The sequence below is a fragment of the Ischnura elegans genome, chromosome 6 (genome assembly GCF_921293095.1).
Source record: "Ischnura elegans chromosome 6, ioIscEleg1.1, whole genome shotgun sequence".
NCBI classification, from domain to species: domain Eukaryota; kingdom Metazoa; phylum Arthropoda; class Insecta; order Odonata; family Coenagrionidae; genus Ischnura; species Ischnura elegans.
In genome coordinates, this window is record NC_060251.1 from 50215101 (window position 1) to 50227393 (window position 12293).

A 12293-nucleotide genomic window follows, 5' to 3' on the forward strand; every position below is an offset into this window, starting at 1 on the left:
ATGGTCTTGCGTCTCTCCCTCGCTGTTGAGCTTGTTTTTTTTATTATTTTTGCCTTTTTTTCTTCGGAAGACCTACTCCTATTTTGCGATTCCGGAACGCAGGGGATCCAAGGTTGTGACGGGTTACGTAACGCAACTTTGCGTGTCAAGTTGATGTTTATGTTATGCTAATTGGTGAGTTACGCTACGTTCCCGGCCGCGGTAATTGTGACTAGACTTCACTGAATGTGTTTTTAAGCTATCTTCAAAGTTTTAATCTAGTGGCACAATGCGTTAGTGTGCGAACTATCATGCGTTACGTTTTCGGGAGTGTAACTGAGGACTATGACGGCGTTGCGCGCTGTAAAATTGTGCCCAACCCCTTTCTAACCAACAAAACTACGGTCTTCTTCTCTCTTTCTTATCTCCTCCGGACGTCACCCTACTAACCCACCCCGCCCCGTCACCCCAAAAACGTTATCCTATGGGTACGCCCCCTTTTATTTCACTCCCCGAGTCGCGCGACCGTGGTCTCGTGCCCGCACAGAATCCCGTTCAGTCCGACATAAAAACGTCACGCTTCCGATGGAACCGACGCTAGGGCGAAGAATCTCCGATAATCCTCGCTTAGGGTAGAATTACACCCGCTTCGCACAAAACTAAGGCTTTTCAAGGCTCGCCTTGATCACTATTCTCCCTCCCCCTTCCCACTTTGCTCTACAAATTCTACTCCCACTTCCGCCCCCGAAATGAGGTTTTTCCCCTCCCCCTCTCCCTACTTCTGTAGGGGAGGGATTCCGGTAGGGGGAAAGCGGAGGGGAGGGAAGATGTAGGGCAGGCGGTGGCCCCTGGAGTGCGCGCTCTCTCTGTGATATCCTGACGCTCAGTTGGGGAGGAACGTTTGTTACGGGTCCGCACTGCTGAAGCAGGAGGGAGCAAGGGTGCCAGAAAGGATCCTAACGACTCCGGCACACGAAACCCAAGAAAGTACTCTTCTTCACTTTCACACCAAGTCTACAGTCTTCCACATCCACAGTCCCACGTTGGGTGCGCACTGTCCTCTTCAGGTTTTTGTTTCCACAGTTCTGGACAACGGACAAATCCTGTGACGTCTACTGTTTGCCTCAAAATCACGCGATCGGGATCACTAGCACAAAAAAATAGTCCTATGGGGAGGGGAAAAGGGGCTATGATCCACACGGATCACATGTCGTGAGCTATTGACCGCCTATTCGGGTCATCTTCCTTCATCTGTTTATCCCTGCCCTACAAATTTGGTTTCCCTAAGTGTACCCCCTAAGTTTTTTTTTCCTCTTCCTCTTCAGGTTTTCTGATTCTACTGCTCGCTTTTCCTTCCCTCTCTGTTGTTTTAATTCGATCTATACATTAGTTATTTCACCAAAACATAACCTTTACCGGCCATAACGTCAAGCTTTTCGCACAAGGGGGGTATATGTACCGCAAAAACGGCAGAAAGCACATGCACTCTATATATTTCAGTTGAAATAACACGTCAACGAGGACTCACTCTCTTACACACAAAATCGAGTGCATTCAAACACTACAGACACTTATGACGAGAGACAAAGATGATGATTATGATGGCGATAAATAAGTATTCTCTTGGTCAGACTCAAGGATGGGCGGAACCCCTACCCTTTTTCTCCATCTAAAAAAATTGGAAGATATATTTTTTTCAAAACTTCATCACCACTGCTTCCAGCGCCAACCAGACCCTTTTGGCCGCAAGGGGGAAGGGGGCAGGGTGGGCGGATTGGTAAGGGTAAGGAGGGGTAGTGTGGTCTTGCCTATAGGGGCCGGTAGAAGGAGTAGGGTGGTGGTGGGGAACCTTACAGGGTGTAGGGGAAGCGAGAACAGAGGAGTTGCTCAAATGGGGGTGATTTAAGATGGGCTAGAGGGGAAGGGAAATGCGGAGAGGATGAAAAGAGACTGAAGTAAGAATGGATTTTGGGGAGGACTTCCTCCAAAATAAATCGGAAGGATCGGGGAAAAAATAAGTGACGCTGGCAGTCGGCACTAGGTCGCGTGCTGCAGTGAGTGGAAATTCAAAGGAAAATTACAAATTCCCTACCTTTCATCTACACAATTATAGATAAATGTGCTTATTTCTTATTCAATATCTTCATTTCCTTGACTCTGGCTTGAAATTCTGCTCAAACCTTCCCTATAAAATCAACCCTTTCCGATTGAAAACAGTGGCGCGTACACTTTATCGCCGATCGATGAAACGGTCGAGAGGAAATAAAATCGAAATGTCTAATAAAAACAATTGAAGGAAGCTGAACTGCAAGCAATAAGGATGATGGGATATTTATAACGGGTTCTTCGTTTATTTTACTCGTGTTGTTGGCTCACAGGTAGGGAACTAAGGTGGTGCTTAGAAAGTGGGTCGGCACACACGTTATCTCTAGAGGAAGAACAACCTTCACGGTTTGACGATCGCCTGGCATACCCAGCCTGTCTCACAATAAACACCAGGGATCCACGAGTTGAGGGCAAACTCCGCCAGTCACCTTCCGCGTGACCCTCTTCTTCGAATGTTGCACAAAAATGTAACGCTCGACTTTACTACAGGATGAGAATACTACAGCAGAGTAGTCTCTCTAACGCACCAAAACCATTCACGGAGCGTTACACACAGTGTTGGTCAATATTATATTCGGGCACGACGGATGATTGTGTTGATTTAAAAGACTACTCTTGCGTATACGATCTCAATAATGGTAGAAGAGAGTAAAGCGGTCACTGTCTCACACGAAAACGTCACAAAACCCGGTTTCACGTAAGATTGCATACGTGTAGTACACTGCGTGAGAGTGTTAGTGTGTACGTCGGTGTATTTTTGGTCCGAACCCCGTCTTATTTACTTGCGTGTGGTATAGAGGGAAGCAGCGGTTTATCAGTCAACTCTCTCGCACCAGCGCCGCAGAGAGGCTCCCACAGTCACGAATCAAGCTCCCACACACACTCTACACACACATACACAATTTTATACGCCAACCAAACTCTCCGCACTGCCTGGTGCCGGGCGTAATTCTTCACGTAATGGAGGCGGGGTTCTCCCGTGGTGGGGGGAGGTTAGCGTATGAAGGGCGGGTATTATAACGGCGGTGGTGTAATAACTTAGTTTGGGCATGGGGTTTTCGGCTGGAAAAAGGGGGAGGGGTTTCCACAATAGCAAGGGCGGGAAAATATAGGATTCGTACAAGCGAACCACGAGGGCGAGCCTAGCGGATAGGTTGGTGGTTCAAACACTAGGTTTGCTGGGGTGGTATACTCGACACGCTGTACACGTTAACCTTTGAGGAATATTCCTTGGAATCCTTCGAGGTCAAAGGCTTGGATTGAGCCTCTTCCTCAGCAAGCAATCTCTTGATTCGAATGTGTAGACGTCTGAGCATAAAGACTAGACGCCCGCCTTGGTTATCTCCACAACTATTCTTCCACTCTCACTTTTATCACGATTAATACTTCCTCTTCGCCCGCGAGTCAGTGAGGTTGCCACATGATAAATCAGCCGTCGATAGTGTGGTGTCCCAGTAGGTCATGTGAGAAGGCCTTGGGAGAAATGGTATTCGCCCACAGGAAAACGTCGCTTGACGCACTTGCGGGGAGAAGACAAGGCGAAAGGAACACACTTCCTTCGACGCACGCCGATACGTGCTTCACCTCACTGCGGGAGGCTCGCGACACGATCCACTAGGGCCCCCTGTGTGTTGTCTTTTTTAATTTTCTGGGCGAACCAGGCGTGCCCGAACCGCTCGCGACACAAGTTTTCGTCCGGCGCGGCTCAGGAACGTGCACGAGTCGGGAGATACTTGAATGGCACCCTTTTATTATTCCCTTTCACTGCAGATTACACAGGTGAGCAGGGAGAATTTGGGGGATTTCGAGGCGATTTTGGTGGTTTGTTGGCGAAGGATCCACGCACCCAAAAGCAGCTCACACAACACTGTTGTAGGGTACGTGGGTGGGTGGTGGGGTTTGGGTAGGTTCCTCTCCACTGTTGTGTGGGAGAACGGGGACCATTCAACTTCCGTTTTCACTCAGGTAGGACCTCCCACCGATCACTCGCAAGGCCAGCTTTCTTCGCCATTTCCTCGCCCGCTTCACGTTCCTCTTTTGGCTCCTCGTTTCTCTCGAGCACAGTTCACTTTCCACACGCCCGGATATATCCCAGCGTACTTGACTATCCCCTTTTCGTTGTTATACCGCACACTCTCTCACGTCTTTCGGTCTCCTCTCTCTCTATCTGTGTCTCTTCTTTCGCCTTGCGATAGCCGTCCGCCCAGTAAAACCCCGAGGAGTATGCGTGCGGATGTGTTTGAGCCTGACAGCCACCTGAGGGCAGTGGAATCGGCGGCCGAGGTACAGGGAGGCGGAGCGGAGAGAGAGAGAGGGGGGGAGCGGTCGGGAAGGGAGGGAGGGGGAGGCGGGGAGGGGCGAGAGGGGAGGGAGCGAGAGATAGAGAGAAAAAAAAGAGAAGGTTTAAAAAGCAGTGCGCTTTCCGCACCCAGCTTGTTTGCTGTTTTGTGTGGAAGGTGTATACAACACAAATGCTCTCTTTTTCTCGACCCTCAACGTCTTTCGCTCTTACCAATTTGTGCAGTGAGGCGGTTGCGATGAGCCCACGAGACTCAAGAAAAGGATGATGGAAAGAGAAATGAAAGGGGAGGATTCGCCATGGTGGGGTATGGCAAGAGATTAATGAAGAATTGAAAAATGTGGTTTCGCTGAGGAGTCGAGGAGAGTGGTAAGGAAAAGGGCAAAAGGTTAAATAAAATCCATTATAGAAATAACCGACTGTTTTAACGTGCATTTTTCACTTCATTTCTTTGCTTTAAGTGGTACTTGGAATGTATATATAAGGGATCCTGGTTCGAATCCAGGTCAAGGCAAATGAATTGTCAACAATCGAGTTTTCGCATATATGCCCATGCGGGTGACTTCGTAATGGCATTACACTGGATAGCCCGCCGTGGTTTCCTTTTTTATTTGTGTGGTAACCTTTAAAAGGTAATTTTTTACAGTAAAAAACCGATTGAATACTCTCAATGTGTCTCATCTCTTCACTCTTTCGGATCTCTTTTGAAAACGAAAAAAAGGTTAATTGTAGCAACGACAGGACATGTTTTCGGTTAAGCTTAACGTATAGGTCTGCAGGTTATGCCCTGGCCCATTTTACTTTCATCGTAAAACTCGCAACGGAGTGAAAATGGAGTAGTGGATGCAGGATTATTCTTGAGGTTCATCAACATTCCATCCCTCCTATACCTTTTCTGCACGAGCCAAAAGACCATGTGCATAGTATTTTCCCACTTATAGACACTTCATATCATCAGCCTCTTAGACGGGGTATTTCTCTCAAATTCACGATTTTATTCACAAACTTTTGAACTAACTGTAATAATTGCGTTATACTCACCTACTATTAGTCACTGTATAATAAATTAAAACTATAAAAATGCAAAAGTAGTCACGTAATTGGTCAGTCCGTGACATCACCACATATCCGAGGAAGATCAAGAAAAGGGTAACGGACTAGAGTAACTTAAATTAAATGCAAGGAAACAGAGACGACAATAACCTTCTCGACGTTCTGCTTTACAGAAGGGTTAAGAACTTCGACATTTCCCCAGTCGAACGCCTAGAAGTATGTGGCGGTTACGTATGGGGTAGTTCGGATCCCTTTATTTTTTATACTTCGACAAAAATCGGGAGCGAAAACAGTTTTTATTGACGAGCATGTTGCCACTAACGCTCCCTCAGTCCTTTTGCCTTAAATTTGTGATTGAGTGCTACCTTTGTTTCGAAATCCAAGTCAAAGTATTGTTTTTTCCTATTTCAGAGTGTCATGCGCTTCTCGATAGCTACTTTATTAAGCGAGCAAAAATGCATGGATATAGCATATGGGAACTAATATACTTTGCGCAGAAGGAATCAAATAGCTATTTCATTAGGCAAAATATATAGAGGCATCTGCGTAGCAATGACCGAAAGCTCGTTATGTGAAAAACGATGATACCTATGGTAATAGAATGTGCTTAATAAGGGATTAACAGCTATCCTTGAGTCTAGAAGGATATTGTAAGGATTCACATGTGCATTGCGTGAGGATTCATAGGTGATTGGCAGGAGATGTAAGGGCACTCTCTGCGTCAACTGCAGAAAGAAGAAAAAGAGGATCTTATTGTGCGTCGAGAGCTCTTAGATTACAGCTCTATATTTAAAGCTTTTTACAACCTTGTAAAAACATACATTCGTGAATCCATTCGGCGATCTTTTCCCTTATTTTATCGCTCATACTTGGCTTACATATAAGCGATCCACATGATAATCTCTTTCTCACATCACGAGATTTTTTTCTCAATTGCTCAAGTAATCTAAGCCTGGCGCGTGGTCGGCGCCTGGCATGAGTCTCTAGCCGATCTCGTAGTAATCCTTCTTAAAGCTGTTTAATACTCCCTGTCTGCTTGTAACAGTTTTTAACAATCCTAGCTGCCCTCCTCAGTATGATAGTTTAAGGGATTAAATCTCTCTGCTCAGAAAACAAAACGCTCACAGTGTATTTAGTGCGCGATTTAACTAGTTTGAAGTACAAAGCAACTCTTCATCAGTTTCTTATCTTTGGTCCTCCCAGTAGTACACTTGATAAATCGAATGTTTATCCGAGGCAGAAAATTTCAGAGTTAGCTGCACCCTAGAGCGCGACAACAGAGCTCGGATTCAATAAGCGAAGAATGTCAGAAAAATTAAGTGAATAAGTCATAATTTCGAATGGTATAAGGATAGTACCTATCACACGCTAACCCGTTCAACAGATGGGACGTAAAACCTGAATTCTACCATACCTTTCGTTATACTTTCAATTTTAAAAACACCAGGCATCCCACCGAAATTTATTTCCTCTCCATCGAACTTTTCATAATATCGTTGACGACTTTAATACTGTTTAAAATAATAGATGTAATAATTTATGCCTCTATTCGGCTTACATGTGACTAAAACATTCATTTTCGAGGTAGGAGACCAACTAACTCCAACAATGCCTATTGCTATGCCTACGCTTGGACTATTGATTTGTGTATAAGATGATAGAGCTCTCCCCGCACCAAGTTATAAGCGTACGAATTTCCCAAATACGGCGTCAAGGACTAATTAATTTTCTTGGGGGATATTTGAAGGATTCGGTCGGATATGAACCTGAGAACCCTCAATCAGTCGGAAAGAACTCTTTGCAAAATTCCATCACACTCCGTGCACACATGCATAAACACAGGAATTACTTATTTATCATCTGAAGATAAAACTCGGTTTTAAAAACAAATCGTTGCAATAAATTCAAAGTAGCATTGTGCGGAGATATTTTTATCAAGGCTACCTAATAGCCAAGCACTCTACGCAGTTCGCCATCACGTTTCCCAGAATACCCTACTCTTACACCCTGAATATGAAATCATGTTATAAAAACATTACTTACCATGAATTTTATGTCAAACTGCTCTGCAGTATATTCTATATGTAATTTTGTAACTCCTCCGAAAAATACAGGTTTAAATAAGAGCTAGATCAAACTCCCACAATGTGCACCTATATTGTATTTGGATTCTCGTTCTGGTAAACGGCTAGTATCCTATCCTTCCGCCACACGCCTTTCAACGCGGCTTTGTTGGTGGTGGGTATATGCAATTTTTCGTATTACGGCTACAAATGCGTATAAGACCACTGTACTAAAAGGGCGCATTTTATCACTATCAAGGCTAATAGGATCGTAAGTACTAGCATTAAACTGTTATAATTTTTAATATAATTATTGATGGTGTACTTCGTGTTGGAGAACGCATACTAAAGGATAGAGCACTTGGCTTCTGAACGAAGCGCTCCGGGTTGAGATCCTAGTTGAATCCTTCTGACACCCTCAAATAAAGTTATTAAGGTGAGAGTTGATCCACAGAAAGGAACTGGCCCCCGATTGTGTAATATACATGGATTTGTGATATCCACACGCTTGTGTCAAAGTCTGGGTTGATTAATGCCCTCGCCTCTCTAACCCGGCCAACGGGTTAAATCAATGCGTGAGCAACTATACAATAATAAACGATTTAAGTTTTTCCTGGTGAATACTTCTGACAAATGTTTCTCGGGTTTGCATCCAGGTTAAAGCTTTTATGTAAGCCGACGTTGATGACGTTCATTCAAGTAACACAGCCTTGAGGATGGAAGACAAGTCGTCTTCCGAAACGTCGGCTTACATAAAAGCTTTAACCTGGATGCAAACCCGAGAAACATTTGTCAACTATACAATACTTTTTTTTAATCCATAATGAATGAGCTTTATAGGTAACGTTGATCTTACAAGTGTCTAACCAAAATGTTACAGAGGAATGGCAATCACATCATATCTTCGAGTCAATTCTTGAGGCTCCGGTCTTATTTCGTCCCTCGTTTCCAACCCTCCCGACCCCAAGGCTTTAAGGAGCATGGAAAGGGCCATTGGGTGTGTGGAGGGGTGGGGGAAAGGGTTGGAGGTTGGGAAGAAAGAACTGGAAGAGGAAGATGGAAGAGAGAAGGAATGCAGTGGAGAAGGCGTTGCCGTTTCACTCCGGGAGAAGGAATGGGGAGGGAGAAAAAAACCTCCCTAATTACTGGCTAAAAATTCTTGACCGCACAAGATAACGGTCGGTTATTCCTTCTTATTTTTTTCGTATTTATTATTTCTCCCGCCCGTTTATTTTTTTTCTTCTCTTTCAATTTAATTCGCTTCGTGTCTTCCCCTTCCACGACATTCTGGGCGTACCCTCTCCACGTTTCTTCTTACCATTCGCTTACTCTTCCTCTACCCTTCGCCTCGTTTCTTTTTCCCTTACCACACTCTCTGCCCCCTCTCTTCCCCCCTCTCCCCTCAATCCAGACCACTGAATTCCCTCCCCCCTTCCCCTTCCCTCAAGGACGACTCGACTCCTCCTCCGCTCCGTTCCGATTCGTGCATGCCGTTCCGTCAAACTCGCCGCCGACGGTTTAATGCGGCCCGGAGGAAAAATTTAAGGGACGTTGGTGCGAGAGTGATATTTCGTGAAATGTACAAAGTGTGCACCGAGGGGATGCTGTCTGCATAGAGAAGGACCATTTCAATCCCATATATGGGTGATTTCTATTGTCACTTCAGTCGCATTTCAATCTGTTTCCAAAAATGTCCGCGGCGCTGTGATGAATGCAATACGAACCTCTATTTTCAAATATTTTGCATTTTTATATTTGTAATTACGAGGAATAACGTTAAAAAGTTATGAGTTTGATAGATCGCATCATCATGTATACAAATTTCGGTCAAACCTCTTAATTATACCTCACTCCCAAGAGGAACTCAAATCACTTCGTTAGTCAGCGATGCGAGTGACGACTTTAGTAGACCCATTTAAATGTGCGGTAGGTGATATCAAATTTAGAGGCAGACTTGAGGATCTTCTTTTTTTAATATTCGTGGTATGCGCTATGACTCAAAAATGTCTCTCAACCAATGGAGTGGCGTGAATTATGCTTTTTGATTAAATATGACTTTCTCTATTGTTGGAATTTTATTTGGAGGAGGCGACCGACAGCACGTGTCATGTCACGCACGAGGAAAAATTTGAGGTACATTGGCGCGAGAAACGAAGTACGCGTAAGGCAGTGAAGAGTTCGTGAGTCTCACGCCGGGTGAGGCCCTCCTTATCTCCTTCCGACGTTTTGATGTGCAACTCGCCCATCATCCTCAGTGATACAGGAATCCGATATCAATCATATCATGATCATCATCAGTCAAACATTTTTAGATTGGTTTGACGAAGCTCTGGATTCCTCTCTCCTCTCCGCTAACCTTTTCATAGCGACATATTTCTTCTCTTTTACATCCTTTATAACTCAATTGTCCTTTGTAACGCATTTGGAGCCGTCCCTTGGTCTTCTTACCTCCCACCTGTCCTCCGATTTTTTCATCAGGCCATCATATCTCAGAATGTGGCCAACTAAGTTTCCCCGTCTTCTCCATAAGGTTTTCAGAAGACATCTCTTTTCTCCCACTCTTCTTAGCACTTCCTCATTGTTGTATCTACTATTATTCCTAGTATGGCTATAAGTATGTACTATGACTCAACATCGTCTCCCTATCGATGGAATGGTTAGACTTGCATTTTTTGACGAAATTTGAATCCATCTATTGTTGGTGTCGTATTTGGAGAAGACGACCGACAGCTAAGATCATTTGCGCCATGAAGAGAGGATGGAGTGAAGAGAAAACTGGCATCTCTATAAGCCCGCTCTTAAGAAAGGCGCCTCAGGGACCGCAGTTTAACGTCCCATCCGACGGACAGAGTGTTGCGCTTGAAGTGTCCTCGACAAACCACTTAAGAGGGGATTAGACATTCTCTAAAAATTCTCTTCCACCGCCGGGTAAGTACTCGGGCCCATGGGATATTAAGTTAACTCTGTAGACACCACGCCAACCGAACCCCTTTCTTCATTATTGTTTGTTATTTTAAGGTCACGCACTTGAAGAAGGGTAAAATGGTAATCGATGCAATTGTTTACTTTTTAATCATAAAAAAATATTCTGGATAGAAAGTCTTTTCAAATATTGTACTTTATGGCCCTGTAGAATTTTGATTTTACCCATGTAAATTTTACCAATATCCTTACCTTTTCTGACAGTCCATAAAATCCTTCCATGAGGGTAATGAAATCCCAGAAGATAAGTTTTACAAATTATATCGACCATCAAATGCACGGTCTTGAATAAAATACAGCAATATAGAGAGTGAAGTTTTGATCAAGAGATTTGGTGGCGCCATGCAATTTGTTGGGAAACTTTTTTGACTCACGTTACCTCTGCTCATCGTACCTTATCGAACGATTATAGTATTCTACCGGTCAGAGTAGGTTAGCAAGGAGAATTTTACGAATCACTTCGCCTATCATCCCTCCCCAAATCGAAATTCCCACCCAAGAGGACAACAAGATGAGCTACCATTCCTTCCTTTTGAAGCCTGATTCATGTTACCAATTAGGATGCATTATTATCGATTTTCAAAAATCTCCACCTGCCGGCGATAAAGTGAGAGCGATCCCCTCATTCTCACTTTATACTTTAAAAAATTCTAAAACAAAGATAAATAGCAGTGAAAACCTAAGAGTTTGATGGGTGGCATCATCAAGAATATGAATTTTGATAAAAAGTCCTAATGATAGCTAATATTTCCGTGAATTCGGATCGGTCTGCCCCTCACTTGCGTGAGAAGCGACTTTTATAATTCCGTAATGTAAGGTGGATGACAACGCGTGTAGATGCAAACTGGAGAATCCTCTGTTATAATATTTGTGTTCCCCCTTTTAGTCATTGCAACGCCTATTCGAATTATTATAACTACGTATCCTATTCTCTTCCGCCCCTTCCTCGATTTACTACCATTTTTCCCTCTAACGCGGCTTTGTACCCCCCGCTTATTACTCGCTCCATCCCTTTGGAGGGACAGCTCCAGCAATGGCGAAAAAAATGACGGTTTTTCGCAATTATTTTCCGCGATGGCTCGAGGGATGGGCTTTCCATCACTCGACACGTCCCTTTTTCCGTAACTGAAACCAGAGCTGGCATCGTCCTGCATAAAATCACACAACGCAAGGCCGCTTTCAGCAATTTTAATGCCACGCTTGGCATTTAATTGAACCAGCAGAAATAACAGTTGTAAATACGGAAATAGCGATGGAAAATGGGACGGTAGGAATGACCGTGTGATTCAGAAAATGATGGGTCTAGCGATCACTCTTTTGGTCGCTAAAAATCTATCGCTGAAGCTATCATTCTGAGGTATGGAAAAAATGATCGTGTGATTGAGGCTTAACCTTATGTATCCTCCGTATTTCCTCTGCATGTTCCCTCTCCTTGCCCTCCACGTCTAGCATTTTGTCGTTCCTCTTCCTTTCCGTCCCTCTCACATTCTCCATTTTCCTCGATAGCCACATCTCGAAAGTCAACAATTATTACTTGTCCTCATTTCTTAGCGTCGAAGCTTCCTTACCGGAGAGCGCTACACTCAAGATCGAACTCTTGATAGACTTTTTATTCCCTTGATGGGAGAAAATCCACCCGAACGGGATTAGAACCTGCGACTCCTAGATAAGCAGGCAATAACTTTACCCTGAGGACACCGAGGCCAGCCCGACTTGAACCGACAACCTTCTCCCCTACTGACATCCACCACGTCACCACTGAACCACCTGAAGCCGACAATACTATTATAGTGGTCCTTTGAGTTGGTTTT